Genomic DNA, 15,466 nt, shown 5'->3' with positions numbered 1-15,466 from the left:
CTGGCACCTGTGTATTTACATAACCACTGACTCTCTCTCTCTTTCTTTCTCACACACACACATGATGATGTACAATCACACACACACACACGAGCGCATGCATGCGTGCGCAAACTCACACACACATGTACACACGTACAAACTCACATAGTAACTTCTCTTGTATACTGTGATCAGCTCATGCTTAGTTGCAATTGCAATTACAGTAATAAGAGTTCTGTCATGCAACAACATATGATGTTAATACCACAGAGAGTGTTAATACCACAGGAGTCACATTGTCTTTTAAAGTGGTCCATATATACTGTCAATCTTCCAACAGAAATGCACGCACATCAAAGACTAATGACAGGCTACTATATTTTCTCATACAAATGAGCGCTGAAAATTCAAATTTTAAAAAAAATAACTTAATTTGGGGATAGTCACGCAATCATGAAGATAAGCAAACATTAAAGAAACATGATGTTAAGTGGGGGCTGGTTGAGCAACTGGTAAAAGGAAAACAGAGAATCTATTCAAATCACACCATTAGAGAGGAGTTTCATGGACACGCATTTTCATCTGGATAACACTGTAACACCTAGAATCTGCAGAAATTTACGATCTGTTTTACAAGTTTCAAAGCTGCGACAGTGCATTTATGAGCTGCTGAAAACTAGATTGCGGTAGCCCATGACCTAGGTGTACGGTACACATGCAGTAATTTGTGATCTCACACTCACACATTTGATTTATACATTTTGAGCCAGAGTTGTTACACTGCTTTGCAGCAAACAGACAATGAGCAGTAAACAACGGCAGTCTAAAAATTAGTACGTCCACTTAAATAAAGAACAACAGTTTAAACAATCACCGCCTGTTTTCATGTCAGTGGAAAAAGTCTTCAGGGAAATGAGGGCAGTTTAGTTTAGGGATTGCTTATTACCGCCATTAGCGCTAAAAACAAAACAAACAAACAAACAAGAAACGAGGTACAAAAACAAACCATTAACCAAACAACCAGTCACATACTGACCCTGGCCCAAAAAACCGAGTTAAGAACCAAACTGTGAACCGTAACATTCCTGTTCAACTCAGGAAGTCGACTGCCCTATAATCAAGACTAGAACTGTCATGTAAATAAATGCAAAATTCCAGTTTGCCTAGCTGTGGAAATTCCGGTTGAGTTTGTAAAGTTGGAACGGCGTCTACACTGGCTCTCACGAGAGAGCCTAGTTTCGGGAAAAAAAAAAAAGAAGAGGGGAAATCAGTTATTTCTTAATCCCTACAGAGCGGCTCCCAGATGCATCCCCAAACTGCAAACAAGCGCCTTATTGTCTGTCAGAGGTCAGACACTTTTCCTGTTAAGTGAGCTAAGAAGGAACTCTCAGCAGCCGCATGCCCAAACAGCATGTGATCCCCATCGAAATGCCTTCCAGCATGATATCAGCTTCAATCAGGCCCACAAAAGCCCTTATTGTGCTCTCTGGATGAGTGTGATGTGCATGAAACGGAACAGGAGGTCAGCATGTCGGGTCCAGACCGACCCGCCGCTCCACTTCAGTGAGAGAAACCAGTCCGCTGGACTCATCTCTGAGTCCCTCTCGGATGTGGACTGGATTAGTTTGCGTATTTACAAGCCAGCGATGCACTCTGAAAGGAAGGGAGAGGGAAAAAAAAACAAAAAAACATACAAACCATATCAAATTTATCAGCGCTCAGTGATTCCTGTTTCCACCCAAGTCAAAAATAACGAATAGAGTCAAATTTTCCATGAAAAGCCAGTGTGGTATCACCCACTGAACTCAAGAGTTTATCTTCCCCTCAACAAGTCAACAAAAACAATTCCCAAAAGACACTGATCCTTCCATCCCATCATATCCGTCTTCAGTGACCAGGGGTGCAGAGGTCAAACCGTTGCTTATTTAAGAAGCACAGAAAGGAAGTAGAAAACCGAAGTCCTGAGCAGATCCGAAAGACAGGCAGGAAACACACTCGTATTTGGGTGTCTTCTCTCCTTCCGACGTGAACGGTGGCGGAAACAACACGAACCGCTTTTATTTCACATGTGATGAGGCAGGGGGAATTCCTTTCCTTCACAACCCCTTTGAAGTCACCTTTCAGTTTCGCAGACCCCACCGAATGTAACATATTAGGTCACTGTCAAGCGAGTTCATAACTGAAACAAAGTACCGAACTTGAATCAAGTGTAAATTTCTGTATGAAACAGAGTGACGAAATCATATCTATCTCTAATCTCTTCAGCAGACTCAGGAAGAGAGAACCCTTATCAACAAACAACTTACAACGTTTCCTTCCCAATGGAGTCTGCCCAAAAATAAATCATTTTCCTTCTGTGTCATCTCTGAACTGTCTTTTTAAACAAAATGTAAATAAAGCTTTGGGAGTAAACATGCCACAAATACACAAGTAAAGAGACTTAAATGTAATTTTGTGTGAGCATCGCTTCAGAATTCCAGCGCTGTCATAAGCAATTATAAAAACCTGTATTTTGGACATGTCTTCATTCATAATTTCAGTAAGGAACATTCATTTCCAACTGTATTATTCCTGTGTTACCAGCATATAAACCACATTACGAGCTTGAGTGACAGAAGGGAATTCCTTCAGAAGGTGGGACCATGGTATGTAGTTTAACAGGACAAAGTCAGGTTCTGGTGTGACATTTGAATAAACATAATACGGGGTGTTAATTACAAGTTTAAGAACTCGTCTCCACTTTACAAAGGCGTCTCAAGACCCCGGTGAAAAAACAGGTGTTTGGGGTGGGGGTGGGGGTGGGGGTGGGGGTGGGGGGCTGTCTCTTAAGTTTCCTTCTCAAACTTCTCTAAAGTATGACAATTTATCTAATGTATCCAGGCAATTAGAGGTGTCACTAAAGATGACTGTTAGTGGATAGCATAGCCCCAGGCACCTCAGTCTCAAATAGCACTGGTGCTGGGTCCCAGCTGTAACCCATGGAACAATGTGTCTTTAGCAAATGTAGGCTTTATGTCCTAACATGCTACATTAGCACATATCTCCCTGTAGGTAGAGTACAACAACAGGGACCAGCCTCCTCCTCATGCATGTAAAAACACACACACACACACACACGCACGCACACACCATTTAAGAGATTGGCTGAGACCAGTTGGATACTTCTAATCTTGCTGTAACCCCCCCCCCCCCCCCCAGAGAGAAATGATGAGGAAAAGATTGTATCTGAGACAAAACTGTGTCTCTTTTGTGCGCGCAGTAGAAATGTCCGCAGAGATGGGCTGATAATGATTAGACAGCTGAATGTCATCTTCATTAAAATGAAACTGACACGGTACAGTCCTGCAGCGGGCGGCTCCTCTGGATGCTAGCCTCAGACAGACAATCACCTCAGGCTTCAACGTGTGTTCTGGTTCTCACGCTCACAGATAAGCACCACCAACAGGACTTGCTGTTTTGAAACTCCCACACATGCATGCCAAAAAAAGACTAATAGAAAAAAAAAAAAACTCTAGTTCTCTTGTCTAGACGACCGCGCCACCTGCCATTGATAAGATGACGTCTTTTTTAAAACCCACATGGAGCAAATCTCATGAGGGTTTCTATCTAAGACTGAATGATGTGGCAGGAAAAGTGGAAAATGCAGAGGCAAATGACATATTTTCAATGCCTTTGCAGCAAGCATCTTCTATTATCTTGCATTTCAACAGTAAATAATACATGTGAACCATGACTTCATGGACAATGATTACATTATGTTCACTTTTTTTTTCTTTTTTTTTTTGATTAACTATAAATACAGGTGTGGATTAACAAAGCAAAACTGTGCTTTTCTTTTCTTTTTTTGACAAACCAAAGGTCTGTTTTTTGATCAAGTCTACCTACTATGGAACTGTATATGGAGCCCCGTGAGGCTAGTTAAGTCTGAAATATCTGTATTAGCTTAAAAAAAAACCCCCAAGAACTGCAAATGACTCTCTCTGGCCAATCAGGAATCTGCAGTGTTTTCACGTCACGTTTTGGTACCTCCTCAGCTCGCTTGGAACCAGGACGGAGTAGGTACTAGGTGCTACATTTGCCTAATGGAAAACCAAAACAGGCAAGTAGGGTCAAGTCGAGTAGAGCCGGTACCATGCAGTGGGAAAAGACTGTGTCGTATAACAACTAAAGGAGCAGCAGAAATCACCTGCATATGTCTATGGGTTTCAGTTTTGCATGTGTATTTAATTAGAGGTTGTTATATATGGAAGTGAAGGTAATCTTGGGGCAGGAAGGTTCCCCTCAGACAAAGACATGAAAATAAAACTATATCAGAGGAAAAGTGGAGGAGGAGTGCAAAGGAAGCTCCTCAACAAAGACACAGGAAGAGCAAAGAGGAGCCACAGGACATGTAGAGCGATGGGGGTTTGGAGTTGGGGGGTGGTCTCGACATCAAGCAGTGCTTAGCTAAGAGAAACAAAGAGTGGAGAATGAAAAACAGAAAAGGCTAAACTGTTTGACTGAGGTCACACCATCCAACACGGAGAAAGAGATGGATTGGGAGACATACTTCCCACTGTTTTATATGGTTCAGTGGGACTCAAGATTCAAAGTGCAGGCGTCAGTTCGGTGTGCCTGTGTGTGTCTGTGTGTGTGTGTGTGTGTGTGTGTGTGTGTTCATCGGGAGAGTGGGCTGAGATTTGTCCGCATCTGGGCAACATTTGTGCCAGAAATGGACAGAACTCCCCAGCCTCACTGGGAATCTTGACAGAACATTTATCTGACCGTTCCTATTAATTGATTTCTCTTTATTTGCTGTCTCCACAGTGTATTCTTTTTTTTCTTTTCTTTTCTTTTCTTTTTTGTTTGCAGGTGAAGAAGAATGTGTTCCAGTCCCTGCCTGTAGCAGAGTGGGGCATCTGTGCTGCTGTACAGTGCGTGATCCACCTCAAACATTATTCACATCACATCTTCTGGCACTAGTCGATGCCAAGTAGTGACTAATGTTGAATGGAAGGGAAAGTTGGCATGAGACCACACTGGGGCACTCACAAGCAAGAGCTGTAAGGTATGCTAACGGTACCAGCCCCTAAAAACAAACTGGAATTAAAACACCAACGATGATTTCGTGTCTCACGCCCAGTCTCATAGCAACACCCAAAGACGTGAGACCAGATGAGGTGAACTGTACTAGTGATGAAAACTTTATGAAACCTCAACTGACCTTTATAGAAATAACTTGACAAGAACTCAAGTACCTTTCTGAGAAACAGAGAGCACAGGACAGCTCAGAAGGCTCAGAGGATTGCAGGTTTTTTTTTTTGTTTGTTTCACAAAGATCTGACAAGAATCTCTTTGACATTATTTTAAAATCTGGTATCATTACTCATCACAGATCCACCTATTCCCAACAGGCTGTCGAGTCATACGGATCCCCAATAAACACACCCTTATGTGTTTTTCTGAAGTGTCGATGCAGCGTTCAGAATGCAGACAGGCTTCGGCTTTCCAAGCGTGTTGGTTTCTGTTTTGACAATCTGAATTAACCGTTACAACACACAATTATGGTGTGCAGTTTCCTAGCCCTTACTGTACAGCATGCTAAAGATAACAGTGATGTGGCTGACTGTCCTATTTAAAAATGCTTCCTCATCCTTTTTGCGTTGGGCCAAAGATGTTACACTTTATCCCTCAGGATGCTCACACAACACCCCTTCTTGCTTTTCCAAGACTTAAATCTGTGAGATCACTGACTTCAAGTGGTGGCTAATGCGTTGACAGGACCTTTCTAAATGTTACTGTGGACTTGATGCATTTCTTCATGAAAATTCCCCCAAAATTAACTTCAGTCCACTGTCAAACTTAATAGTAAAAGATATCCCACAAAACAGGCTTCAATTGTCAGTATATATAAGAGAATATTATCTAAATGGAGTTTAATACAATGAGTAAGCAGCACGAAACTAATAAACGGTAATGTGTACAAACACGCTACATGAAAGTAAACCCCGCCCTGATGTGAGACGATTTAATAGCCAGAATACTCGGCCCATCAGTAGGCAAAACCACCTACTTGGTGAATAGTGAGATCAAAGGACAGAGAGGGCTTCCTGTTGGAACACCCACAACATTCCCACAGCAGTAAAGATTACACACCCACCCCATTCTCAGCCATCCCACCACCAACTATGCCACTGGAGCTCCATAAAGCTGCAGACCAAAGATCATGTGGCAGAAGACAAGCTGACTTTCTCTCAAGAACTTTGGAACGGATGGGGAATTAGGTCAACCTAAGAATGAATTTCAGCACATTTTAGGAATGGCATTTGAAATGGGCCTGCATTATTACATCACATCTCTGCTCACTGTGTACTACTCTGGCCTGTCATAGAGCTTCCAACCAATCAGAGGACACACTCACGCCACAGGGCCATGATGTGTACAGAACAAGTCTTATGCATCAACACCATCTTAAAACATTCTTATATATCTTCTAATGTAAGAGCCCAGGAAGAACGAAGCATGTATAAAAACCATTGTGAGGCAATACACACCTGAGTTTGTGCATACCCAAGTACAGCAGTATTAAGCCGACAGTTCTCAAATGTCATTTATAGAAGTTAACTTCTTTTAGCATAAGTAAAGCCCCCCCCCCCCATCCACACTCCCAAGAAGTTTATCAGCAAAACAGTTAAAGAGGAACAACAGAACAGTTAAAGCAAGAATTATCTTTTAAAGATTTTAAATGATTTAAAACATAAAAATGAAAGTTGACCGAAACAGAAAATTAGCTTATGTTTCAAGTCACTATTCAGACAATGGATGTATAACCTGTTAATCTAGTCTGATAACATTTATAAACTGCTCTTATAAAAAAAAAAAAAAAAAAAAAAAAAAAAAAAAAGATGCTCTATAGCACATTTTCCAATCAAAACAAATGCTACCCACGATTTGTGCATGCATCCAAATGTGGTCTGAAGCAACCGCATATTCCCACCCACTGCTGTCATTCAACATCTAGAATACACCTACATATGTCATGTTTGTGTGATTGAGTTTGTCTCTCTATTTGTCGTGAGATGTTCAAACTCTCAGAAAGGTCATCTTCAATATGAAGGAAGGCCCCCAAAGGGGCTTCTGACACAATATATTCAGAAAGAAAGTGGTATGTGAAATGAATCATGTAGTTTCAGAAACATTAGCATGGCTCCGGCATTAGCTTTTATGTTCTAGAACATTCTCTGAAATTCTCGACGTGTTTGGAAATGATAACAGATTTTTCAAAATTACACTTAATAAACAATACAAGACTTCAGCATCTAGAGTTTACCTAAATAAACCTAAATAAAACAATAAAGATGGTACCAAAGCCAGTCATGCATGAGATCATGATGTATGTACTGGCTCTTAAAAGAGTTTAACCTATCTGCTTCACAAGAACAGGAACCCTTTTGTTCACAGGGCTGTCAGACAAGTTGGATGACATGCTTTACCGGGAAAGATACTGTTGTGTTGAATGGTCTCTTCTCAACGCACTCATGTGTTGTTATACCTATGTATATAATCCGAGTTTTGAAATGTTGCGGAAAACAGGTCGGTTCGGCTCAGCAAAGCTGTATGTGTTTGTAATTTCCTCTTGTCATCTCAATAATCTGAGAAAGACTATTTAAGACACTGTTAGATTTGCTATTAGCATGACCGCTGGTGTGAGTATTGAAAAGCATGAATGAACCTGGTGAGTAAACACTTAGACTAATGGCCCACTGGGTCTCCTTATGGGCTTAAGATGCTCTTTATGATTACAGAGAAGAGCCTTGGGTGATGTGGACGGGCACGTGTTAAACATACGTGGAATATTTTAGACCTGAACGCTGGCGTTTCAGAGTCACCCTGAGAAGTTTCAATAGAGAATGTGACTTGGGAAGTAACCACGAGTCATGCCGAGAACATGGTGATTTCATAACGCATATTCAATTCCCAGAACAGTTCAGTTCCTTTTTTACTTCCTTGGAGTGGGTGTACCATCATCCCACTTCGAGTGGGGATTGGAATGTGCAATAAAAATACAAGAATTTGTGCCTGAATCTAAACCATGACCAGATTTAGACTGAGTCACAGCCATGGTTCTTAGCCACATACAATATCCCGAATTCAATAGGGCTGTTTTATTGGATTAAAAAAAAACTAATCAGTAATGTTGACTGAAGTGACCACAAGTAAATATAAAGAAACAAAGCAAGCTACGTGTATCCAAATATCTGAGGCTATTTCTAGCCACCTAGACTAAAACACACTCTCTGCCAAGGATGTTTGAGTTAAAATAGGGGACTTAATAGAAAACAAAACCATATGTAATGAAAGTGATCCACATTTGGCCAGACAGACAGACAGACTGATACTGCCCCATGACTCATAGGAGCATGACTACAACACTCCCTCTCACCGGCCCCCCCACCCCACAGGCGACACCCACATACCAATCAGCACTGGCCTGAATATTCCACCTGCTCCACTCACTGCCAGCTCTGGATCTCCCTGTCTCTTTTCAAAGATTATTCAGTCTCTCTTTCCACTCTCTCTCTCCTCTTCTCTCACCTCTACAGTGTTTGGTACTGACCTCGTGCCCACTTGGACACCTCCAGTGCGTGTTGAATACTGTCCTCTCCTGATGCCCCTGCCGTATTGGTGCTATTACATCACCCTGAGAGACGATCCTTCTGGATGAGATAGTGTTTCGAAAGCACAGGGAACACACGCTGGAGTGGGCTGTATTGAAAGGGCCCTTGAGCAGATATACGCAAGGAAATTCCACAAATGATACATGACAACAGCATATATAAGTGCCAAGGTGAAATGCATTCCGAATAATTCAGCAGATTTAATAATTTATTTCGTTACGACTAGAAAGTGAAGAACATTTTTTGCTTCGTTTCTAAGATTAAAAATAATGAGAGAGAGAACAGGATAAGGACGTATTGGTTTTCAATGAATGAACTTGACGAGAGCTCCGCTAATGACAGCTTTGGTATGGCAACACGAGGTTAAAAATAATAGCAAGATAAACAGAAACATCAAGAAACTATGACAATTAGGCCAAGAGATTGGATGAACTGACACAGAGCAGAGTCTGAGACGAACATGCTCAGCCGCATTTATCAAAATGAAACCACCTCTGATCACGCTAACCTTCCGTATGAACTGCCATTGAAAGTTTTAGAGTCCCAGTGAATTAAGCGCATTAAAAACAGGAAAAGCAAGAGTTATACACATTTAGCAGCCACGGCTGACTTTCTTAGACAGTTAATTCTCGATATCCAAGTGATGAGGGAGCGCTTTGCGACGTTGGTGTATGAAAAGCTACTGCTGTAAACACCACACAGGCGTGCCTCCGAGTATCTTTGCGTCTCGTGATTCAGCAACTAGCCTACTCTCGGGTTGCAGTGACAACGTTACCAAACGAAACGACATAGCCACTGGATATGACTGACAGATGTCATACTCCGATCACAGCACGAGAATGTTTTCGAAAACCCACCCTTGAACTTGGGATACTGACACCGGTTCTGGCTTTTAAAATACATTTAGATTTACGCGAATTATTACCAAGCGACACATTAAGCTATCTAAGACGACTCATCTGAGCATTTTTACATTAATGTGGCCCATGGTGTATTGCTTATATTTGCCTGCCTATATTTGGTATAAATTTCATAGCGATCCAGTTTCCTTTTCGTCGGAATTTAAAGGAACCGACTGCACGATACTCACAAGTAGCCTACAAATATATTGATGGCTCTGCAGTGATTTCACACCTTTTTATTTAGACATGTGGATATCTCCAAATAAAATAAAATCCCATTAGGTTACTGAGAAAACAACTTACCCTTATGAAGTCTAAACTCTACAGTGTCCTACGACGTAAACCAGTCCTTCTGTGATCTCAATATCCCAGTTATTCAGAAATGATGTGGTGTCACTTCATTATGCAAAATGATTTAAAGAAAAAAAAAGAAAAAGATGATGATGAAATGTTTCTTATGGAAGTCCGTGAAGCCAAAACAGCCTATGCAGAAAATCATGCACTAATGTGCGGTTTTCGACATACAGACATTCTCAGAAATAGCTGTCTGGATCTTATTTTCCCACGCAGTGTCCGATACATTCCCACACACGACCAATCGGCTAGGATAAGTTTTCGCCAGCCGGTAATTCAGTTTCACAGTCCGGGAGCCCCGCCCGTAGCTACATAGTATAGATGTGTCGAGAGAGAAGCTTGTCAAAAGAGGTAGCCAATCGGTTCAAACGGGGGCGGTACAGACACATACAGTGCATTCAGTGCGGGCGTGACTAAGCCAGGAAGCTTTAAGTTTCGAACATTTAAAGGGCCAATATCGAAAGCTCAGATTGTTTCCAATGACATAATCATAATGACTGTGTGTGGTTACATTGCCCTAGCAAAATAGTGTTTATTTGTGTTTATCGACGTAAAATATTAAAGATTAGATTAAATGGTCACCGTATTAGTTCCGCTAAGGTTAAAACGTTTTGTCGTCCGCACAAATTGGACAGATTAAGTTACTCACTGAAACTCACGTAATAGCGAGTCATAAACATTCCAAGGATTAAATTGAATGACCAAGACTAGTAAATGATTTGTCAAGGGAAAACTGACTCCCACGCCAGCATATTTTATCGCCTTCCTAGATACTCTGATAAGGTATATAAAACAAAAATGATTGATAGGAGTGAAATATCATAACACTGGCAACACCAATGATAAAAAAAACAATAAAAGCATGAAAAGCATGTAGCATTGGAACTGAAGTCCAAAAAGAGAACCCCCCCCCCCCCGCAATTTACTTGCTGATTCGTCACAGAGTGAATCACGATCAGATGTAAAACGACTCTCTCCAGAAATACTTAGAATCACAAAGAGGTAAAGAGAGCAGTAATTCAGGTCAGCAAGTCCTGTATCAAGTGCAGAGTCTAACCTCAAGACAAAGCACCATTCCAACATGTGCCATTCCAGTGCTCACATCAGACATTACTGAAATTCCTCCCATATTTGTCTCTCAGGACTTTCCGCAGCCATCCTTTGACTCACCAGCCTCATGATAATTTCCAGTGAATCTAACATGGAAGTGGCATGTTTTCTGGAGCAGAATAAAAGATAGCACTTCTTCGGTGCTGCCCACGTGTTTACTTTTTGACTTCTTGACACAATAACCAGTAAACAACATGCAATGACATTCTACACTAAAGAAGTCTTTCCTCCATAAAAGTTATATGCTAAGCAGCTACATGCTACTTGTATATCTTATTAGGCTTCATTAGCCCTAAGGTGTCACCGGCTAAAACTTTCCGAACATTACTGAAAATCTGGTGTCCATTTAGTCTGAACTCAAAGAAAGCAAAGCCTTTGAAAACATTCTACATTCACGTGTTTTGTGATTATTGCGAATCACAAAAGAGAATTCATTTTCCTCGAAGAAAACAAACGAACCCATCTATCGCGTTTTTGGCGTAAGTTCACATCCACTCTGAGACTTTTGAGGGGAAAGCTTGAAGAACTGAGTGCAGAAGCGGGGGACAAAGCAACATCTACCACTGGAAGCTTATCACTGCAACGTCCAGTGCGCTTTGCTTAACTCCTTGCAACTTTTCCCTTGTATGGAGACTTCTCTTACGACAACTGCACTCCTCTATTCAGAACTCAGGAAGCGTGCCAGTCATTCACCGAGCCTTTTGTTAAAGTTAAAACAAGAAAGAACTGAGAATGGGATTTTTCCACGCGTCAGAAAAAGGAAACAGCACGGAATGGGCCAGCGACTTAATGTGACAAGCAGGTTAATGCGGTGTGGTTTTGGCACAGCATGGGCGAATATCACATATCCTGCCTCTCTTGTACTGCCAGTGGGTAACAGGACATGCTCTCCTGTTCTGTCAGAGGAAGTGGAAGGGTTTCAAACTTAGAAGTCTGTTAAAAATTCATGAGAGGGACTTGGATGTTGTCCTGTGGTTGCCTCAGGCCAAAATGGGTGATAGAACAACAGATTACCCAGCAACCCTGGCTCTATAACATTCGCTGATTCATTCCTTTTAGACAAGTCATAGAGCAGTGACTGCAAACAAGACTATGCATGAATAACAAAGTTACAATTCCATTGTAGCTACACTGCAGCTACACATTTCAGCCACATTATCCATTACCCTTGCAGAACTATGCATTACTCTGCAACAGCTATGGTTGACATAGTAGCAGGATTCAAGAAAACATGGACCACCAAACAAAATAGCGTGGAAAAATTTTGGCCATTGAATTTTTTTTTAAGAATTTGAATGTTTAACCCTGTAAGCAAGAACTTAACATAACAAAAGCGATACACTGAATGGAAACGGCACACACAAATCTCACAAACCATGTTCTTTAAAGACATGCACGGTGGAGTGAGAACCCCACCAGGACTTCTTGATTGATATACCATCAGTGCACAGTAATGAAGGGAGTCTGAAGTGATCCCAAGGGTCATGGAGAAGCAGGAGAGAGAGGGGCTGAGGCCGGGACACAGGCACCAGCGAGGCTGCAGCCTCGATGCTGGGAGAGCACTCAAGCTCCACTGAAACCCCATCAATCAGGGACAGATAAAAGGGTTGTACGCAAGAACCCTGTTTAACAGAGGGACGGATTCCGGTGGCCCGTAAAAAGTTTCCTCAAGGGTTAACCATCCTGAAAAGTCGGGGGGGGGGGGGGGGGGGGGGTGAAGAGGGAGGACGGCGGTTTGATCGCCGTTCCGTGGAGCGGTTTGAAGAGAGTGGCTTGGGGAGAGCGCAGAGCTGATTTTCCTCAGTTATCTACACAACATTGAACTGTCAATTGAGCCTGAAAAAGCAACTGCAATTTCCATTAGTGCTTCTGCTCTAAAGCAACGAATCCCTTAAACAAACAGATTTATGATGAGAAAATCAAATGAATTGGAATATCAGTTTTGAGACGAGTTCGGAGAATTGTCTGAGCAGTGCTTTTACTCTTCCAGGTGATGCCTGATAAATCTTAATCGGGCATTGAAATCAATGGACAGACCACAAGGCTCCCAAGTTTTATAAAAGATGGGGAGAGAAAAGTGCATTTTTTGCCAAACCATCTTATAACTTACTACATCAGCAAAATCAGTTCTCAGTTCCCCCTTGTCAGCACAGGTGCTTGAAGATAAGCTGTATCGGAAACATTTTTGATTTTCAGCTCAGCAGAGGACACTTAGCTGCTGCCATTTGCTGTATGTAAGACACAGACATATCTTTCTGTGGAAGAAACCGCAGTTGCTGGCTGGTCACGTGTCACTGACCTCTCACAAATTACTGACAAACAGCCGTGTTATTATTGTCCAACTGTCATGCAGTAACCGAAACCAAGCATGACAATTTTCAGTTCCTCTCTCTCATCAAATACATACCACAGGCAAAACCCAAACATGTAACATTAAAATTGGTATGATTCATAAAAATGGTTCAGAAGTTCAGATCTAATGCAGTGCATTATTACTGACTGTCATACTGTGACCCTAATACACGATGCAACAGTACAGCTGGTCCACTATGAAGCCTTTAAAGCTTTATACATGATCACTCTTTTAATAATTCTATTTTCTTTAAAAAATACACATAGTGCACATTTATTAGATCTTTAGGGGAAAATCACATTTTTTTGTTTTGCACAATACATTTCTAATTTAACACATTCAACAGTTCGATTTACTGCTCTTCAAAATTTGTGTATCATATTCAAAACTCACACCACTACAGAGTTCAGTTATTAAGAATATGTTAAAGCCCTTTGAGCTGACAAAAATATGAAACAGAAAACACTCCAAACCTTCTTGCCTCTGGACTATGGGAGCAGGATCCAAACCAGGCAAACAGCAGGTTAAAGATTAAGGCAAACGGTAATGAGAGTGGGGAGCAGATCTGCACTCCCTCACAGAGATAAGTGCACCAAACAGTCTACAGACAACCTCCTGTGACCCGTCCTAGCAGTCGCTATCTAATATTCCTGCTGCAGGTGTAATATTAGGAGCGTGTGTTAGGAGACAACAAGACACAACGTGATTAGAATGAGAGCACTCTTTGTTCCACTGTGCAAACCGTGGTTAATTCAATCAATATGGCCGGTGTACAATGACACACAACGATCACTAGACACATGCGCGCACACACACACACACGCACGCGCACACACACACACACACACACACACACACACACACACACACACACACACACAAACATCTGCGTCTGAATAATGAAAATAAAATGTGTTTACACATGTGCACGTTCTATAGATATGTTTCTGTATGAACAGCTGTCATTTTCTTTACCTTTTAAGGACACTCTGTTTGCTTTTACTTTATGTCCAACATCTCTGTGAAACTCACTGCCACCTTCATGTAAACGTCTGCATTCCTGCTGTTGTTATTCAGTAGGACTGAGCTGGTGGGGTTTTTTTTTTTTGGAAAAGATAAATGAATAAGCAGGAGCAGGGCAGCCAGCTGTTACTGTTTCAGTTTGTTGAGGTGAAGGCCTCAGATCCTTGTCTGAACAGATATGTGGGTAATCCTACCTCTCCCTTCCACACAGCTGCCCGCCAATCCACGCAACACCTGATACCTTCACACACACACACACACACACACACACACACACACACACACACACACACAACACAGGCCCTGTTAAACATTAATTACCAATTAAAAATGAATGCTATCCCAAAAAAAAAAAGAAAGAGAAGCTGACGACAGAGGAAGTCATCTTACTGAGAGACGTTTTCAATTGCTCTTGTGAACTGATCTTGATGGAAAATATCTATCGGTGATGTTTTTGTAAGACTATCAGATGAAGGTACTGACAGGGGATATCTGATGTTCTTCTGAAGGATTTCGTGGTGCCCTTTAAATATTTCACAGTGGTTTATACAGGTTCATACAAGGTTGTATGTATTCGTTGTAGGTGTCTCTCTCTTTAAGGACATAAACAGGACCGTTCAAAAAGCTTTTGCAGAAATAAAGAGAGAATCTGATACTTGTTAAAGAATACAAGGTTCTGGCTGGATGTGTTTGTGTAGTCATTCTGAAAGCCACAAAATATCTAGCACACACCTCATTGTTGAGTCTCAACTCACATTCTATACTGAAAACAGAATCAGTGAAGGAAATACATCAACAGAGGAAAAAAATATACCAGAAAACCCTCAATAATTACAGACTATAGAAATCAAAGCAAACTGCTACAGCTGTACTTTTTTCCACCTTGGATTCCCTGATGACCAAGACAGGAGGAAAACAGCCAAAGCAGTTCCCCAGAGCTATTACTAATGAGAAATCAGCTTTCACATTCCTTTTATCTCTCCACTTTTAACAAAGTGTATGGATCACTAGCGTTTGAATGTGAGTATGTAAACATAATGCATAATGTGTAAATGTATAATGTGTAAACATTATTTAAGGGTGTG

The 15,466-nt window shown here is 41.4% G+C and overlaps 1 protein-coding gene across 1 annotated transcript in view; it reads right to left on the bottom strand.

Annotated features, from left to right (window-relative positions):
• The window catches only part of rhbdf1a (rhomboid 5 homolog 1a (Drosophila)), a 30,596-nt gene extending 20,663 nt beyond the window's left edge, over positions 1-9,933 (bottom strand). The window contains exon 1 of the mRNA XM_030790277.1: positions 9,845-9,933. The gene's annotated coding sequence lies outside the window, so the exon portion shown is untranslated. The remainder of the gene's footprint in view (positions 1-9,844) is intronic.
• Between the last annotated feature and the right edge of the window lie 5,533 nt (positions 9,934-15,466).

This window comes from Chanos chanos, chromosome 13 (assembly GCF_902362185.1).
Source record: "Chanos chanos chromosome 13, fChaCha1.1, whole genome shotgun sequence".
Classification (NCBI taxonomy): Eukaryota; Metazoa; Chordata; class Actinopteri; order Gonorynchiformes; family Chanidae; genus Chanos; species Chanos chanos.
Note: the sequence above shows the minus strand (reverse complement) of the source record. Positions and strands in the feature narration are given on the sequence as shown.